General features: G+C 36.3%; 1 long non-coding RNA gene and 1 other non-coding gene across 2 annotated transcripts in view; one reads left to right on the forward strand and one right to left on the reverse strand.

Moving 5' to 3' along the window:
* LOC135364775 (uncharacterized) overlaps nucleotides 1-20,796 on the forward strand; it is a 68,267-nt gene that overhangs the window by 16,425 nt on the left and 31,046 nt on the right. The window lies entirely within an intron of this gene.
* On the reverse strand, nucleotides 3,262-3,364 carry LOC123847208 (U6 spliceosomal RNA). Its single transcript, XR_006791459.1, has one exon. It is a non-coding gene; the product is annotated as a U6 spliceosomal RNA (small nuclear RNA).

The raw sequence follows: 20,796 nt of genomic DNA on the forward strand, positions 1-20,796 counted from the left end.
TGCCAACACGAAGATCACAAAGATTTTCTCCTGTATTTTTTCTAAATTTTTATAGTATTGCCATTCACATTCAAGTATATTATCTGTTTCAAGTTTTTCTGTTTGTATAGTGTGAGGTAAAGGTTGAGGTTTGATAGTTACACAGATGGTAGGTAGGAAGATGGATAGATATCCAATTATTCCAATAATATTTGTTGAAAAGGCTATACATTTCCTGTTGAATTACTTTGACTCCTTTGTCAAGAATCAATTGACTAGGGGTGCCTGGGTGGCTCATTCGTTAAGCGTCTGCCTTCAGCTCAGGTCATGACCCCAGGGTCCTGGGATCGAGCCCAGGATCAGGCTCCCTGCTCTGCGGGAAGCCTGCTTCTCCCTCTCCAACTCCCCCCGCTTGTGTTCCCTCTCTCACTGTGTCTCTCTCTGTCAAATAAATAAATAAAATCTTTAAAAAAAAAAAAATCAATTGACTAAGGATGCCTGGGTGGTTCAGTTGGTTAAGTTCAGTTGGTTAAGTTATATATTGGGTCATGATCCCTGGGTCCTGGGATTGAGTCCCACATTGGGCTCCTTGCTCAGCAGGGAGCCTGCTTCTCCCTCTGCCTGCCACTCCCCCTGCTTGTGCTCTCTCTCTCTCTCTGAAAAATAAATAAATAAAATCTTTTAAAAAGGAAAAAAAAAACTTTCAAAAAAAGAATCAATTGACTATGTGTTTATCTACTTCTGGACTTTGTATTTGGTTCCATTGATCTATATGTCTATTCTTTAACAATACACACTATCTCAACTACTGTTGTTTCATAAAGTCTTTAAATGAGGTCATGTAAAACTTCCAACTTTGTTCATTTTTTTCCCAATTTTTTTTCTTCTACATTCTTCTACATATAAAGTTTAGAATGAGCTTGTCATTTAAAAAAAAAACTTGCTTGGATTTTGACTAGGATTATGTTGAATTTGGGGATAATAATATTGCATCATCTGAATCATAAATATGATCTATATCTCCATTTATTTAGGGTTTTTAAAAATACTGTTCAGTGATTTTTTTCAAATATTTTTTTCAATACAGAGCTAACCCATATTTTAGGTTTAATTCTAAGTTTAACATTTTTGGTCTTATATATACATTGTTTTTTTAAAATTCCATTTTTTAAAAGGTTTTATTTATTGACAGAGAGAGAGAGCACAAGCAGGCTGAGCAGTAGGCAGAGGGAGAGAGAGAAGCAGGCTCTGATGTGGGGCTTAATCCCAGGACCCTGGGATCAGAACCTGAGCTGAAGGCAGATACTTAACTGACTGAGCCACCCAGTTACCCCTAAAATTCAATTTTAAATTGATTTTTATATATGGACTTCGTATTATCATTAATCTGTACTAGTTTTTGCTTTTTTGTTTTTTTTAAGATTTCTTTATAGGGGCGCCTGGGTGGCTCAGTCACTAAGTGTTGCCTTCGGCTCAGGTCATGATCCCAGGGTCCTGGGATCGAGCCCCGCATCGGGCTCCCTGCTCTACGGGAAGCCTGCTTCTCCCTCTCCCACTCCCCCTGCTCGTGTTCCCTCTCTTGCTGTGTCTCTCTCTGTCAAACAAATAAAATCTTAAAAAAAAAAAAATTATTTATTTATTTGAGAGACAACATGAGGGTGGGGGAGCAGAGAGGGAGAGAGAATCCTAAGCAGACTCCTGCTCAGTGTGGAGCCTGACATGGGGCTCAGTCCCAGGTTGAGATCACAACCTGAGCCAAATCCAAGAGTCAGACGCTTAACCAGCTGTGCCACCCAGGTGCCCCTGTACTAATGTTTTTAAGTTTATTTTTTTTAATTTTTATTTGAGAGCGAGAGAGAGCATGAGAGAGAGAGATCATGAGCAGGGGGGAGGGGTAGAGGGAGAAGCAGACTCCCCACTGAGCAGGGAGCCCAATGTGGGACACCATCCCAGGACCCTGGGATCATGACCTGAGCTAAAGGCAGACGCTTAACCTACTGAACCACCCAGGTGCCCTAAATTTATTTTATATATATATATATATATAATTTTATATATATATTATATATGTCATCTTTATACTCAACATGGGGCTCAAACTCATGACTCATGACTCATGACCCCAAGATCAAGAGTAACATACTCTTCTAACTGAGCTAGCCAGGAGCCCCAATCTATATTAGTTTTAAAGCTGCTTTTGTAGATTCCCTAGGATTTTCTACAAACACAATTATGTCCCCTGTGAGTAAAGACCACTTCTTCCTTTCCAATGTATGTGGCTTTTATTTCTTTTTCTTACCTTATTGCACTGACTAGGATCTTCATATAATGTGTCTTAGTCCATTTGGGCTGCTATAACAAAATACCACAGACAAGGTAGCTTAAAATATCAAATTTATTTCTCACAGTTCTGGAGGTTGGAAGTCTGAGATCAACCTGCCAACATAGTCAGGTGAGCCCTCATCCGGGTCACAGAGTTCTTGTATCCTCACATGGTGAAAGGGGCTAGGGAGCTCTGTAGAATCTTTTATAAGATCACTAATCCATTTCATAAGAGCTCTGCCTTTATGACCTAATCACTTCCCAAAGGCCCCACCCATGAATATCATAATATGATGGTATTAGTTAGGATTATAATCTCAAAATATCAATTGGTGGGGGAGGAACACAAACATTCAGACCATAACACAGTGTTAAGTAGGAAGGGGGAAAGCAAACTTTGCCTTATTCCAAACATAGTGAGAAGACATTCAGTCTTTTACCATTTATACATGATTATAGAGTAAGGTTTTTATAAGTGCCCTTTATTGAGTTGAAGAAGTTTCTCTCTATTGCTAATTTGCTTTAATTTTTTTTAACTGGAAATCATTTTTTGTAAAAGATTTTATTTATTTGACAGAGAGACACACAGCAAGAGGGGGAACCCACGCAGGGGGAGTGGGAGAGGGAGAAGCAGGCTTCCCGCAGAGCAGGGAGCCCAATGCAGGGCTCGATCCCAGGACCTGGGATCATGACCTGAGCCGAAGGCAGACGCTTAATGACTGATCCACCCAGGTGCCCCAAACTGGAAATCATTTTTAAAAATATGGAACACTTGGGGCGCCTGGGTGGCTCAGTCAGTTAAACATCCACCTTCAACTCAGGTCATGATCCCAAGGTCCTGGGATTGAGCCTTGCATCGGGCTCCCTGCTCAGAGGGGAGTCTGCTTCTCCCTCTCCCTCGGCCATTCCTCCTGCTTGTGGGCGCACTCTCTCTCTCTATCAAATAAATAAAATCTTTAAAAAAGCATGGAACACTTCACAAATTTGCCTGTCATCCTTGCACAGGGCCATGCTAATCTCTGTATTATTCCAATTTTACTATGTGTGCTGCTGAAGCGAGCACTGCTCTATTTTTTTAAAGCATGAATGCTATTGAAATTTGTCAAAAGTTTTATCTGCCTCTACTGAATCATGTGATCATTTTTTCCTCTCTTCTCCTAGTAACATGGTAAATATCACAGACTGAAGTTTGAATGTTAAACCAACATTCCTGAGATAAATACAGCTTGGTCATAGAATATTAACCTTTTAATTTATTGTTGAACTGGACTTGCTAATATTTTGCAAGATATTTTGCTTCTGTGATCACAAGAGCTTTTATTGGTAGTTTTATTGTTTTTGTGTAGTTTTAGAATCACGGTAATTCTTATTTCTAAAATGAGTAAGAAAGCTTTCATCTTCCTCTATTTTCTAAAAGGATTTATATAGGATTGGTATTCTGTATGTGTTTGGTAGAATTTACTGCTGAAGATATCTAAGCACAAACTTTGCTTTATGGTAATATTTTTCATTATTCAATTTCTTTACTTCATATGGGGCTATTCAGACCATTTCTTCTTGATAATTTGTATCTTTCAAGAAATGTGTCCAGTTCATATAAGTTGTCTAATTATTGATATAAATGTTCATCATATTCCAATACCATCCTTTTAATGTCTGTAGAAACTGTAGTAATGTCCCTTTTTAAATTTCCAATATTGGTAATTTGTTCCTTTCTGTTTTTTATCATTCTGGCTAGAGGCTTATCAATTTTATCAATCTATTCAAGAAATTGGCTTTTGGTTTAATTAATTTCTCTATAGTTGATCTGTTTTCTATTTCATTTATTTCTGCTCTTTATTAAGTTGCCTTCTGCTTTTGATTTAATTTGTTCTTCTAACCTTTAAAAACATTTTTATTGAAATATAACTCACACATCATACAACTCAACAACTTGAAATGTACAAATGGTATCTTTCAGTACATTCATGGAATTGTGTATTCATCATCAGTCAATTTTAGAACATTTTCCTTACCCCAAAAGGAAATTCTACACACCTTAGCCATCACTTCCTGATTACCCAGTCTCCAGGCAACCACTAATCCACTTTTGTTCTCTATAGATTTGCCTATTTTGGACATTTCCTGTATATGGAATCATACAATACTTTGTCCTTGGTGTACATCCGTCTATAAATGAAGTATCAATACTTCATTCCCTCTTGTTCCTGAGTAATACTCCATTGTATGGCTTTTCTAGCTTCTTAAGGTAGAAACTTAGGTTATTAATTTTGGACTTTTCTTTTTCTAATATAGATACTAAGTACTCTAAACTTTCATCTAAGCACTAATTATTTCCATCATACTTACTAAGGGTTTTCTCTATTCTTTCTCTAATTAAATATATTTATTGTATTTTTTATAATGTCCTTTAATATTCTAAGAAAAAAATAATAGGATGAGAAACATGATCTCTGATGTATATATCTCTCAGGCTCAACTGCAATATTCCTTGAAAAAAATTGGTGGAGGGATTTTACTTGTGGAATTTAAAAAATTATTTAAATTCAATTTAGTTAACATATACTGTATTATTAGTTTCAGGGGTAGAATTTAGTGATTCATCAGTTGCATATAACACCCAGTGCTCATTACATCAAGTGCCCTCAATGCCCGTAATCCAGTTATCCCTCCGCCCCCCCCCCCCGCTCCAGCCACCCTCAGTTTGTTTCCTAGAGTTCAGTGTCTCATGGATTGCCTCCCTCTCTATTTTCATCTTATTTTATTTTTCCTTCCTTTGCCCTATGTTCATTTTTTTGTTTCTTAAATTCCACATATGAGTGAAATCATATGGTATTTGTCTTTCTCTGACTGAATTTCTTCAAGAAAATACTTCATCACAATACATTTCTATCAGCTGTTCTTGATCAAATTGCTGAGATCAGGGTTTCTCAACTTTGGTGCTATTGACATTTGGGGCTGATAATTCTTTTCTTTCTTTTGTTCTTTTTTTTTTCCTTCTTTCTCTCCTTCTTTCTGATATAACTGACATACAAGATTATATTAGTTTCAGATGTACAATATAATGATTCAGTATTTGTATATATTGTGAAATAATCATAATAAATCATTAATATCCATCACCAAACAGTTACAATTTTTTTCTTATGAGAACTTTTAAGATTTACTCTCTTAGCAACTTTCAAATATACAATACAGTATTATTAACTATAATTACAAGGGTGTACATTATATCTCCAAGATTTATTTTATAACTGGAAATTTGAACCTTTTGACTACCCTCACCCATTTCACCCACTCCCCCTCCCCCTTCCCTCTGGCAACTACCAATCTGTTCTCTATACTTACGAGTTCAGGTTTTTTTGTTGTTTTATTTTTGTAGAGTCCACAGATAAATAAGATCATACTATTTATCTCTGTCCAGCTTATTTCAGTGAGCATAATGTCCTCCAGGTCCATCCATCTAGTCACAAGTGGCAAAATTTTCTTTTCTATAGTTGAATAGTATTCCATTTTGTGTATACACACACAGAGCCCCCCACATTTTCTTTATCCATTCATTCATTGATGGACACTTAGGTTGCTTCCATGTCTTGGCTATTGTAAATAATACTGCAGTGCACATGGGGGTGCCTATTTATAAGTTGTGCTTTTATTTCCTTTAGATAAATACCCAGAAGTGGAATTACTAGATCATATGGTTGTTCTATTTTTAGTTTTTTGAGGTACTTCCATACTGTTTTCCATAGTAGCTGCACTGTAAATACATTGATTTTAAAACTATTTTGGTATTTCACTATAAAGATTAAAAGTTAATTTTCCTGTAAATGCTATTGTTTCCCACAACATTCACTGTCTTTCATATCTAACTATTTCATAATTTCCTTTCTGGTATCTGAAGCTCATTGTCTAGATTTTTTTGGAAGGGATCATAAGAACATAGAAGTTCCTACATGTTCATCGATTTGTGCCCTTTATACTTGAAGGTTAGTTATGCCAGATATAAAATTTTTTGTTCACATTTTCTTTCCTTGGCTATCTTAAATATCTGTGTTCTTCTGGGATAAAAGTGTTGCTGTCAATATCTGATCATGATATAATTTTCTCTCTAAGTCATGTGGACTTTTTGCCAAAATGCTCAAAGAAATTTTCTCCCTCTTTAAAATCTGGTAATTTACAAGAATGTATTGGTGTTGGTCATTTTGACTCACTATTCACAGATACACAATGTTCTTTTTCTTTTTTTTTTTTTTTAAGATTTTATTTATTTGAGACAGAATGAGAGAGACAGAGAGCATGAGAGGGAGGAGGGTCAGAGGGAGAAGCAGACTCCCTGCTGAGCAGGGAGCCCGATGCGGGACTCGATCCCGGGACTCCAGGATCATGACCTGAGCCAAAGGCAGTCGCTTAACCAACTGAGCCACTCAGGCGCCCCACAATGTTCTTTTTCAATATATAGTTTTAAATATTTTAAAGAAAGTGTGTGTCAGTCCCAGCCTATTGGTAGTGATGCTGTCACCAAGGAATGCCTGAGACACTTGCCTGGGCCCATGTTAGTTGTGGCAAACTCCAATAGACATTTCCTAGACTGGAGCCAAAGTTGGTGCTAGACCATTCCTTGTCATTCTTATTATGATTGCAGGGCACACCTCAGCAAAAGCCATCAGAGACTTAGAAGAACAAAATTTATTACTGGCAGATTCTGAAGGATGCAGGGCATGTCTGAGGGTTACATGGCAAAATCACAGATAGAATGGGCAGGAGCACAGACCTGAGCTCTGTCTTTATTAGGGTCTGAGGGTGGTGTGCCTAAGGTTTCATGGGTTCATTTTTTTTTTTAAGATTTTATTTATTTATTTGACAGAGAGAGACAGCAAGAGAGGGAACACAAGCAGGGGGAGTGGGGGAGGGAGAAGAAGGCTTCCTGCAGAGGAAGGAGCCCAATGAGGGGCTCTATCCCAGGACCCTGGAATCATGACCTGAGCAGAAGGCAGACGCTTAACGACTGAGCCACCCAGGTGCCCCTCATGGGTTCATTCTTTATTGGCAAATTCAAACATAAGAGTAGAAATTAGTGCATGGGAGGGGTGCCTGGGTGGCTCAGTCCTTAAGTGTCTGCCTTCAGCTCAGGTCATGATCCCAGGGTCTGGGGATCGAGCCCTGTATCCTGCTCCCTGCTCAGCGGGGAGCCTGCTTCTCCCTCCCCCACTCCCCCTGCTTGTGTTCCCTCTCTCGCTGTGTCTCTCTCTGTCAAATAAATTCTTAAAAAAAAAAAAAAAAAAGGAAGAAAGAAAGAAAGAAAAGAAATTAGTGCATGGGAAGGGAAAAATAGGGACACTCAACTGTTCAGTTATCCAGGTTACAGAGGAATTTCTAAAAGAGGAACTTCATGGGTGGGGACAGCCTGGTTCCTTATCCAGCTGTTTTGCTTATAGCTGCATTATACAGTTGGCAATATCTTTGTTGGAGATGGATGTCTTTGAAATGCATGCCTTGGCAATCAAAGGCTTAATGTCAAGCAGTTATATTACAATCAAAAACGTAATGACAGACACTTAAAGTACAGAAAGTTTTCTTGAAATACAATTTTTTAAAAGATTTTATTTATTTATTTGACAGAGAGAGACACAGCAAGAGAGGGAACACAAGCAGGGGGAGTGGGAGAGGGAGAAGCAGGCCTCCCGCCCAGCAGTGAGCCCGATGTGGGGCTCGATCCCAGGACCCTGGGATCATGACCTGAGCCGAAGGCAGACGCTTAATGCCCTGAGCCACCCAGGCACCCCTTGAAATACAATTTTTAATCACTATTCTCTTCACTTTGTTTTGTTATTTATTTAGGAATTCCTATGATCACTATGTTAGATCTTCTTTGCTTATTTTCAATGTCATTTTCTTTTTAATTCTTTTATTTTAAAAATTGTCCTCCTTTAAAAAAAATTTTTTTTAAGATTTTATTTATTTATTTGAGAGAGAGAGTGAGAGAGAGAGCACAAGAGGGAGAAGCAGACTCCCCGCCAAGCAGGGAGCCCGATGCGGGACTCGATCCCTGGACTCCAGGATCATGACCTGAGCCGAAGGCAGTCGCCCAACCAACTGAGCCACCCAGGCACCCCTCCTTTTAAAATTTTTTAAACTTTATTTATCCAGTCATCTGTCAGTGCACTTGGATTGCTTTCATCTTTTGGTTTTTATGAATAATGCTGCTATGAACTTGGGTATGCAAATATCTCTTTGAGTCCTTGCTTTTGATTCTTTTGGGTATAGACCCCAAAAAAGGAATTGCTGGATCACAGGGTAATTCTATTTTAGTTTTTTTCAAACTTTTTATTGTAGTAAAATTTAGAATTTTAACCATTTTAAGTGTACATTAAGTACATTCATGTTGTTGTGCAACCATCACCACCATCTGTCTCCAGAACTTTTTCATCTTCCCCAACTGCAACTGTATCCATTAAACAGTAACTCCTCATTAACCCCTGGCTGCAACCCTTGGCAACCACTATTCTACTTTCTGTGTCTATGAATTTGATTTTTCTAGATACCTCATCTAAGTGGAATCATATGATATTTGTCCTTTTGCGTCTGGCTTATTTCACTCAGCATGTTTACAGGGTTCATCCATGTAGCATGGGTCAGAATAACCTTCCTTTTTAAGCCGAATAATATTCTATTGTATGTATATACCACACATTGTCTATCCATTCATCTGTTGATGAATACTTGGGTTGCCTCTACCTTTTGGTTGTGAGCCGTGCTGCTTTTATTAAAATGAGTGTACGGATATCTTTTTGAGTCCCTGCTTTCATTACTTTTGGATATGTACCCAGAAATAGAATTGCTAGATCATATGGTAACTTTATTTAATTTTTTTGAGAAATGACCATACCACTTACCAGTAGCTCCCACCAGCAAAGCACAAGGATTCTGATTTTTCCACAGCTTTACCAACACTTACAACTTCCTATTTTTTGTGATAGTGATCACTTTAAAAGATAGGAGGAAGTATCTCATTGTGATTTTGAGTTGCATTTCCCTAATGATTCATGATGTTGAGTATCTTTTCATGTAGTTACTGACCATTTGTATATCTTTGGAGAAACCTCTATTCAAGTCCTTGATCCATTTAAAAAAAATTCTATTATTGCTGAATTATGAGGATTTATTTCTGTGCTATCTATTCTATTCCAATTGTCTATATGTCTGTCTTTATGCTGGTACCAACTACTTTGATTTCTGTAGCTTTATGGTAAGTTTTGAAATCAAGAAGTCTGAGACCTCTATTGTTACTCAAGCTTGTTTTGGCTATTTAGGGTCTCTTGAAATTCCATATTAATTTTAAGATGGCTTTTTCTATTTCTGTAAAAAAAAAAAAAAACCACTGGGATTTTGATAGGGAATATATTTTTCCATCCTCTCACTTTCAACCTGTGCATGTCTTTAAATGTAAAGTGAATATCTTTTAGACAGCATATATTGGAATCACGTTTTTAAGCCATTATATCAATTTATGTCTTTTGATGGGGGAGTTTAGTTCATTTACATTTAAAATAATTACTGACAGGGATGGACTTATTTTTGCCATTTTGTTTACTTTATGTCTTACAGCTTTTTTTTTTTTTTGGTCCCTCATTTCCTATATTACTGCCTTCCATTGTGTTTAGTTGGTTTTTTATAATGGTGCATTTTGATTCCTTTTCATTTCCTTTTATATATGTCCTATAGATAGTTACTTTGTGGTTACTATGGCGGTTATGCATAATATCCTAAAGTTGTAACAATCTAATTGATACCAACTTCAATCACACAAATTCTACTTCTTTACAGCTCCATTCCCTTTTGTTAGTGAAGTTACAAATTATATATTTATATGTTGTGTACCCATTAACACAGATTTATTTTTTAGGTATTTGTCTTCTAAATCCTACAGAAAAAAAGTGGAGTTACATATTAAAACCACAATATTGATTTTTCTATTGTCCATATATTTACCTTTTTACAGATATTTATATTTTCCTATAGCTTTAAATCAACATCTGGTGTCCTCTCAACTTTAAGCATTTCTTGTAGGGCAGGTCTAGTACTATTAAACTCCCTTAGTTTTTGTTTATCAGGGAATGTCTTAATTTTTCCCTAATTTTTTGTAGGACAGATTTGTTAAATATAGATTTCTTTTTTTATTAACATAATGTATTATTTGTTTCAGGGGTACAGGTCTGTGCTTCATCAGTCTTACACAATTTACAGTGCTCACCATAGCACATACCCTCCCCAATGTCCATCACCCAGCCACCCCATCCCTCCCATCCCCCTCCAGTCCAGCAACCCTCAGTTTGTTTCCTGAGATTAAGAGTCTCTTATGGTTTGTCTCCCCCTCTGGTTTTGTCTTGTTTCATTTTTCCCTCCCTTCCCTTATGATCCTGTCTTGTTTCTCAAATTCCTCATATCAGTGAGATCATATGATAATTGTCTTTCTCTGACTGACTTATTTCGCTTAGCATAACACCCTCCAGTTCCATCCACGTCATTGCAAATGGCAAGATTTCATTTTTGATGGCTGCATAATATTCCATTGTATATATACACCATGTCTTCCTTATCCATTCATCTGCTGATGGACATCTAGGCTCTTTCCATAGTTTGGCTATTTTGGACATTGCTGCTATAAACATTGGGGTGCACATGCCCCTTAAGATCACTACGTTTGTATCTTTGGGGTAAATACCAAGTAGTGCAATTCCTGGGTCATAGGGTAGCTCTATTTTCAACTTTAAAAATAGAATTCTTGATTGACATTTTTTTTTTTCTTTCATCATTTTACATGTATTATTCCACTGCCTTCTGGCCTCTTAGGTTTCTGCTGAAAAAATCCACTGATAATCTTATTTAGATTTCCTTTCACATGACAAGTCAATTTTCTCTTGCTGCTTTTAAGATTTTCACTTTGTCTTTGGCTTTCAAGAGTTTGATTAAGCATCTCGGTGTCATTCTCTTTGGGTTTAACCTACTTGGAATTCTTTACGTTTCTGGGATTTGCACATACTTGACTTCAAATTTGGGAAATTATTGATGATTATTTTTTCAAATGTTCTCTCAGGAACTTTCTTCCCCAGGGATTCACATAATGTGTACACAGGGCTGCTTGATGGTGTCCTATAGTCCCTTTGGCTTTGTACAATTTTTTTTTTCATTCTTTTCCTTTTGCTTCTCAGACTTGATCAATTCAAATGACCTGTATTCAAGTTTGCTGATTTATTCTTCTATCTATTCAAGTCTGCAGTTGAACCCTTCTAATGAATTTTTCCATTCAGTTATTGTATTTTTTCAGCTCCAGAATTTTTGCTTGGTTCTTTTTATAATTTTGATCCTTTTGTTGATACTCTCATTTTATTTATATATTGTTTTCCTGACTTCCTTTATTTCTTTGTCTCTGTTTTCCTTTAGTTCTTTGAGCATATTTAAGACAGGTATTTAAAAGTCTTCATTTAACACATCCAGTTTCTATGTTTCTTCAGGGATGGTTTCTTCCATTTTGTTTTCTCCCTTTGAATGGACCGTTTTTCTGTTTTTTTGTGTGTTTTGTGATTTTTTTTTTTTTTTTTTTTTTTTAGTGAAAATTAGATATTTGGAAAAAAGAGCCACCTTTCCCAGTTTTGCTGAATGGCTCCATGGTGAGGAAGACCTCCAGTAATTAGCAGGACAAGATCTGATCCCTGGGATCAGCCTGGAATGGTGACTTAAGGTCTTTTCTTGGCATGAGTCTTGCCCTGCCTGTGTGTGTGTGTGTGCATGCGCATGTGTGCATGTGTGTGTGTTGAAATCTTCCCATGTACATGGCCGCTTTTAAATCTCTTAATTTCCATAAAACTCTCATCCCAGCCTGTGTGGGGGGGCCTTCTATATTATTGTGCTACCTGTAATCTCTTGCCTTACATATCTGCAGGTCTGTGGTCCCCATATAGCTTTAACAGTGTCTGATGCTTCCCAGGGCTTTTTCTAGTTATAAACTTTTCCTTATCTGAACTCTGAGTTAGGTGAAAGAGACCAGTCCTTCAGGCAGCTTCCAAACAGGCTAGAATGTTAAAAACTAGGCCTGTTCTGTTCCCTCTGGTTCAAGATAAGAAACTGGGAATTGGGCAACTACTTCCTACCACTTACTTAGCACCAGTTTTAGGGTAGGGCAAGAGTAAATAAACACACCACAAAATTTCCTACCATTTTGAGTGTGGCTTTTTCTTGACTGGGCATTCATTTGGTTACTGTAAACCTTTGGCTGTTTTTCAGACCTCTAGACATCTATGAAGTTATCCAGTTTCTAGTTGTTTATTTCATATTTCCAAGGGGATACAGGAGTTTGGAGCTTCCTAGTCTGCTATTTTCTTCTAGAAGATACATTGATCTTGATATTCTTGACTCCTTGATACATTATTTGCAAAGCTATATAAGTATTCCAAAGTGTTTTTCCTCATTATGCTAAGACATACAGAATTTGCTCCCCCTATCCCAAACAAGATGCAAATCACACATATTAAACTCTCTTAGTGCTTTTAAAAATGCAGAATCAAACAACTTGTATGCTTTAGAGCAATGCTATTTAAGCTGGTTCTCACTGAGATAAGAACCTATAACACAATGTAAATAACACATTGCTTTTTTCATCTTGAAAATCTTGCTATGAAAAAGTTAACTGAACAAAACCATGTACTTATTAATGTAGTTTGTTTACATTTTGATGTAATTTCCTTATCTTGTTGTGGACCAGTAGCAAATCCCATGGCAACTCTTCTACAAACCACTCCAAGTAGCACTGTTTCAGAGCACTTCTAATTATTACCTTAGTTTAACTTTCTATAGACTGTTTTCTCATGGTTGCAGAAGTAAAAAGGGAATGTGAGAGAAATAACACTGATTATTTTTAATAAGGACCACTTTTTTTTTCCATCTCAAAACAAAAGTCTGACAAGTGTTTCATGTCACAGAGCCTTAACTTTGTTGCCTTATAAATGTAAAGCAAAAATAAAACATAACTAAATTCAACTATTATGTAAGTTATTTTATCTTCTAAGAGTTAACAACTACAATAAGTTTTATTATACAGAAATCAAGGGATAAGATTAATATGTTATTAGAAGTTAACCGTTATGTAGTTATTTTACATAATATAACTCCTGATATACTCAAACCTATGTAAAACCTACATTGCAGTGGAGTTTATATTTAAGGCTTTAAAATAGATATTACAGTAATAATTCTGGGTCTTTGCTGCACTTAAAATTAGTGAATGCCTTTTCTAGAAAAGATTGACTCAAGATACAATTCATCTCCCTAAAATGCCCTGAAATATAAAAGTGCGTATCACTGTGTTCTATTTGAAAGTATCTATTCTGAATTCTTTAAAATATTTAGCCTAAAACAGGCTTGTATAAGAAATAACCCTATTGGGATATTGGAATAACCATATAACAAAATCTAAGGATTTTCTCTTTTTGGATTTTAAAGCTTATTTTATCTGCCATTATCTTGCTTTATACAACTAATTTCAACAGAAGACTGCTGCAGTAGAAATTCAACAAGACCTCAAAAAGCAGAGTATGGATGACTTCCACTCCTTTTGGCTATTCCTTTTATTAAGAATCTGTTTTTACATTTGGTAAGACTGCCTTAATCCTAATGTTTATTTTTTATAGCTTATCAGTCTTACTGCATCAAAATGTATATTTAGGTGAATGCTACATTCACACAGAAAGTAAACTTAAAATTCTCAAATAAAAGTTAATAAAGCAGGCAGCCAAGAACATTACAGGTCTACTACAGTTAATTTTGCATAACTCATCAGTGTTGTGGGGTAATATCCAAGGATATTAGGAAAATAGGAATATGAAATTTTATTCTGATAAATCTGATAAGTTAACAAATTGTACTCTCTAGAGTTGATAATTCATTTTTCTCAGTCACCCAATATTGTGCCTTCTAAAACACATCTTTTACTGTAGTAAAATAAGCAATGCCAAGAGAAGTGATTGCTTCTCATGTTGCTGACTATCCAGATGTTATTTCTCATTCTGTTTTCTCCTAGCAATTTCCATTTTGCAATTCTTTTTATTCTTGAGTGATTTATGGTTATTCCATGATTGGGTATTTGTTGTATTATATTGTTTTGGTATTACACTGTAAATTTCTTAATGTCAGCAATCCAGTCATTCAGTTGTTTAAGCCCATGGGTCCCTGCATATATGTTGTTCATTTTTCAGCTATATGGACTTGAGCGGATACCTGATATGGAACATACATATAACCAGTTAACACTTAGTTATATAGAGAGAGATAAATTCTTCTCAGCAACAATATCATGTGTGTGTGTATACATATGCATTGATTTACATATTATTTGTGTGTGTTTACTGCTGAAAACAACTCTTCTCAATCTTCTCATACTATAGTAACTATTTTGTCATATCTTCACCAAAGTAGATGGTTTATCATATCTTCACCAAAGTAGATGGTTGATAGCTTCTTTTTTTTCATTTGAATTTCAGTTAGTTAACATACAGTGTGATATTAGTTTCAGGAGTACAATTTAGTGATTTAACATTTACATACAATACCAATGCTCATCACAAGTGCACTCCTTAACCCATCCACTACCCCTCCTACCCGCCCCACCCCCCCTCCCGGTAATCATCAGTTTGTTCTCTATAGTTAAGTCTGTTTCTTGGTTTTCCTCTCTCTTTTATTTCTATGATGATTTGTTTTGTTTTTTAAATTCCACATATGAATGAAATCATATGGTATCTATCTTTCTCTGACTTATTTCACTTAGCATAATAGTCTTTAGCTCCATCCATGTCATTGCAAATAGCAAGAGTTCATTCTTTTTTTTATGACTAATATTCCATTGTATACATATGCCACATCTTCTTTATGCATTCATCAGTCGATGGGCATTTGGGCTCTTTCTATAATTTGGCCATTGTTTTTTCTTTCTTTTTTTTTTTTTTAAGATTTTATTTATTTGACAGAGAGAGACACAGCGAGAGAGGGAACACAGGCAGGGAGAGTGGGAGAGGGAGAAGCAGGCCTCCCGCCAAACAGGGAGCCCAACGCGGGGCTTGATCCCAGGACCTGGGATCATGACCTGAGCCGAAGGCAGACGCTTAACGACTGAGCCACCCAGGCGCCCCTTGGACATTGTTGATAATGCTGCTGTAAACGTCAGGGTGCATGTATCCCTTTGAATTAGTATTTTTGTATTCTTTGGGTAAATACCTAGTAGTGCAATTGCTGGATCATGGGGTAGTTCTATTTTTAACTTTCTGAGGAACCTCCGTACTGTTCTCCAGAGTGGTTACACCAGTTTGCATTCTCACCAATAGTGCAAGAGGGCTTCCCTTTCTCCACATCCTCTCCAACACCTGTTGTTTCTTGTGGTGTTAATTTTAGCCATTCTGACAGGTGTGAGGTGATACCTCATTGTTGTTTTGATTTGTATTTCCCTGATTGCTTTTTTTTAATTGTGAATCACCATACATTACATCATTAGTTTTTGATGTAGTGTTCCATGATTCATTGTTTGCGTATAACACCCAGTGCTCCATGCAGAATGTGCCCTCCTTAATACCCATTACCGGGCTAACCCATCCCCCCACCCCCCTCCCCCCAGGACTCTCAGTTTGTTTCTCAGAGTCCATGGTCTCTCATGGTCCGTCTCCCCCTCCAATTTCCCCCCTTTCATTTATACCTGATTGCTTCTTTCATCACTGTATTTACCATTTAGCTTTCCACAGAATCCTAAAATAATTAAAAAAATAATCTACTAGGTTCTTATGTAGTTATCACATTTAATTATCCTGCTGTTTTAAGTTCCAGTGAATACTTCAGTTAACTCCATGTTGGTAATGTGATGATTCCATGCTTAAAGTTAAATGATGAAACTCATATCTTGAAGGATAGGCACTTAAGGTTGGTGAGGAAACCAGTTTCCACATTTTCCATGATAGCTCTAGCCCTCGTTTATTATTTATTTATTTTAATTGAAATGTAGTTGACACACAATGTCACATTAGTTTCAGGTGTACAACATAGTGATTTGACAACTCTATACATTTTGCTATGCTCACCACAAGTGTAGCTGCCATCTCTCTCCATGTAATGTTAATACAATACCATTGATTATATTCTCTATGCTGTACCTTTGAACCCCATGATTACTCATTCCATTAATGGAAGCCTATACCTCCCATTTCCCTTCACCCATTTTGCCCACACCCCCCACACCTCTCCCTCTAGCAAACATCAGTTTGTTTTCTGTATTTATGAGTCTGTTTCTTCAATTTGTTTTTTAGATTCTACATATAAGTGAAATCATATGATATTTGTCTTTCTCTCACTGACTTATTTCACTTGGCATAATACTAAGTTCATCCATGTTAACCATAAAAAAGAACGAGATCTTGCCATTAAATATATATATAAACTATATAACTATATATTATCCATTCCTCTATCAATGGACACTTGGGTTACTTCCAGATCTTGGTTATTGTAAATAATGCTGCAATAAACATAGAAGTGCAAAATCTTTTGAAGTAGTGTTTTCAGGGTTGTTTTATTTTGTTTCTTGTAAATACCCAGGAATGTAATTACTGGATCATATGATATTTCTATTTTTAATTTTTTGAGGAGTCTCCATACTGTTTCCTACAGTAGCTATACCAGTTTGCATTCCCACCAACAGTGCATGGGGGTTCTTTTTTTCTCTACATCCTCACCAACACTTGTTATGTCTTGTGTTTTTGATTCTAGCTATTCTGACAGGTGTAAGGTGGTAGATATCTCATTGTGGTTTTAATTCACATTTCCCTAATGATGAGTGATGCCGAGCATCTCTTGATGTGTCTGTTGGCCATCTGTATGTCTTCTTTGGAAAAATGTCTATTCAGGTCCTCTGCCCATTTTTAAATCACATTGTCTTTTCGGTGTTGAGTTGTATAAGTTCTTAATGTATTTTGGATATCAACCCCTTATCAGAAATATAATTTACAAATATATTCTCCCATTCAGTAGGTTGCTTTTTTGTTCTGTTGATTTCCTTCACTATAAAAAACCCTGTCATTTTGGTGTAGTTCCAGTAGTTTATATTTGCCTTTTTTTCCCCTTGCCTGAAGACACCTATCTAGAAAAATGTTGCTAAGGCTGATGTAAAAGAAATTACTGCCTATATTTCTTTCAGGAGTTTTATAGTTTCATGTTTCACATTTAGGTTTTAATCCACTTTGAGTTTTGTGTGTGTATGGTTAAGACTAGTGGTCCAATTTCATTCTTTTGCATGAAGCTGTTGTTTTCCCAGCACCATTTATTGAAGAGACTGTCTTTTCCACATTATATATTCTTACCACCTTTGCTATAGATTGGCCATATAAATACAGGTTTATTTCGGCCTCTCTATGCTGTTCATTGATTTATGTGTCTGTTTTTGTACCATACTGTTTTGATGACTATAGCTTTGTAGTATATCTTGAAATCTGGAACTGTGATGCCACTAGTTTTGTTTTTCTTTCTCAAGATGGCTTTGGCTATTTGGGTTCTTCTGTGGTTCCATATAAATTTTAGGATTATTTGCTATAGTTCTTTTAAAAAATGCTGTTGGTATTTTGGTAGGGATTGCATTGAATATGTAGATTGCTTTGACTCTATGGATATTTTAACAATATTCTTGTAATCCATGAGCATGGAATGTCTTACCATTTTTTCTGTCATCTTCAATTTCTTTCATCAGTGTTTTATAGCTTTCAGAGTAGAGGTCTTTTACCTCCTTGTTTAAGTTTATTTTTAGGTATTTTATTCTTGTTCAATTGTAAATAGAATTGTTTTCTTAATTTCTCTCTGGTACTTCATTATTAGTGTATAGAAACACAACATTTCTATGTATAGCTTTTATATCCTGCAAATTTACTGAATTCTAATAGTTTTTGGGTGGAGTCTTTAGGGTTTTCTATGTATAATATCATGTCATCTACAAATAGTGACAGTTTACCTTCTTCCTTACCAATTAGAATGCCTGTTATTTTTCTTGTCTGACTGCTGTAGCTAGGACCCCAGTACTATGTTGAATAAAACTAGTAAGACTGGATATCCTTGTCTTGTTCCTAATCTTAAAGGAAAAGCTCTGATTTTCACCACTGTGATGTTAGCTGTTGGTTTTTCATAAATGGTCTTTATTATGCTGAGGTATAAACCCTCTAAACCCACTTTGTTGAGAGTTTTTGTCATGAATGGATGTTAGATTTTGTCAAATGCTTTCTTTGTATCTATTGAGATGATCATGATTTTTCTTCTTTTTGTTAATGTGGTGTGTCACGTTGATGGAGTTGCAAATATTGAACCATCCTTGCATCCCTGGAATAAATCCCACTTGATTATGGTGAATGATCTTTTTTCCCCCAGATTTATTAGAGAGAGCAGGGGGAGGGGCAGCAGGAGAGGGAGAGAGAGAGACTCTCAAGCAGACTCCCTGCTGAGTGCAGAGCCCAACACAGGACTCAATCTCATGACCCTGAGATCATGACCTGAGCCAAAATCAAGAGTCAGATGCTTGACTGAGCCACTCAGGCACCCTGGTGAATGATCCTTTTAATGTATTGTTTACAATTGTGGTTTGCTAATATTTTGTTGAGGAGGTTTGCATCTATGTTCATCAAGGACATTGGCCTGTAGTTTTCTTCTTTTTGTAGTGTCTTCAGTTTTGTTAGGGCAATATTGGCCTTGTAGAACATACTGGGAAGCTTTCCTTCCTCTATTTTATTGGAATATTTTGAGAATAGGTGTTAACTCTTCATTAATTGTTTGGTAGAATTCACCTGTCAATCCATGTAGTGCTGGACTTCTGGTTGTTGGGAATTTTTTTATTACTAATTCAATTTGTTCTTTACAAATTGTTCTGTTGGGATTTTATTTTTCTTACTTAAAATTGTTCTGTTTGGATTTTATTTTTCTTCCTACTTCAGTTTAGGAGGTTTCTTTTTTTTCTTTTTAAAGATTTTATTTATTTGAGAGAGAGCACACACACGAGTAGGGAGGAGGGGCAGAGGGAGAGGGAGAAGCAGACTCCTCGCTGAGCAGGGAGCCTGATGTGGGACTTGATCCCAGGACCCTGGGATCATGACCTGAGCCAAAGGCAGATGCTTAATTGACTGAGCCACCCAGGAACCCAGTTTAGGAAGTTTCTGAAAATGTATTCATTTCTTCTAGGTTGTTCAATTTGTTGGCATATTTTTTCTAGTAGTCTCATAATCCTTTGCATTTCTGTGGTGTTGGGTTGTTACTTCTCCTCTTTGATTTCTGATTTCATTTATTTGGGTTGTCTCTTTTTTTCTTGATGAGTGTGACTAAAGGTTTATCAGTTTTACTTGTTTCAAAGAACTAGCTCTTGGCTTCATTGATTTTTCTTTTTGTCTCTATTATTTCCTTCCACTGACTGTGGCCTTGGTTTTTGTTTTTTTTTTTCTAGCCCCTTTAGGTGTAAGCCTAGATAGCATATTTGAGATTTTGTTTCTTGAGGTATGTATGCTTTTATTACTATAAATTTTCCTCTTAGAACTGTTTTCACTGTGTCTCAAAGACTTTGGACCATTGTGTTTTCATTTTCATTTGTCTTCATGTATTTTTTTTTTATTTCCTCTTTGATTTCTTGGTTGACCCATTCATTGTTTAGTAGCATGTTATTTAACCTTCATGTATCTGTTTATTATAGATTTCTTCTTGTGATTGATTTCTAGTTTAATACCATTGTGGTCAGAAAAGATGCATAATATGATTTCAGTCTTCTTAAATGTATTGAGATTTGTGACCCAGTATGTGATCTATTCTGGAGAATGGTCCATGTGCACTTGGAAAGAATGTGTGTTCTATTGGTTTTGGATGGAATGTCCTGTATGTATCTGTAAAGTCCATTCGGTTTAATGTGGCATTCAATGACACTGTTTCCTTATTGGTTTTCTTCCTGGATGACCTATCCATTGATATTAAGTAGCGTGTTAAAGTCACCTACTATTATTGTATTACTGTCAATTTTTCCCTTTATGTCTATTAATATTTGCTGTATGTACTTAGGTGCTCCAATGTTGGGTGCATAGACACTTGGTAATTATTATATCCTCTTGTTGGATTGGTTTATCATTGTTAATGGCCTTGTCATTTGTTACATTCTTCTTTTTGTCTGATAAAAGTATTGCTACCTTGGCTTCCCCCCCGCCCCCCGCCCCATGCCTTCTATTTGCATGGAGTACCTTTTCCCATCCTTTTACTTTCAGTCTGTGTCTTTAGTCTTAAGTGAGTCTCTTGTAGGCAGCATATAGATGGTTCTTGTTTTTTATCCATTCCACCACCCTATGTGTTTTGACTGGAGCATCTAGACCATTTACATTTAAAGTGGTTATTGATAGGTATATACTTATTGCATTTTGTTAATTGTTTTCTGGCTGGTTTTGTAGTTTTTCTTGT

The sequence above is a fragment of the Mirounga angustirostris genome, unplaced genomic scaffold (genome assembly GCF_029215605.1).
Source record: "Mirounga angustirostris isolate CCGP_5_RB_7025 unplaced genomic scaffold, mMirAng1.0.hap1 SCAF_6, whole genome shotgun sequence".
NCBI lineage: Eukaryota > Metazoa > Chordata > Mammalia > Carnivora > Phocidae > Mirounga > Mirounga angustirostris.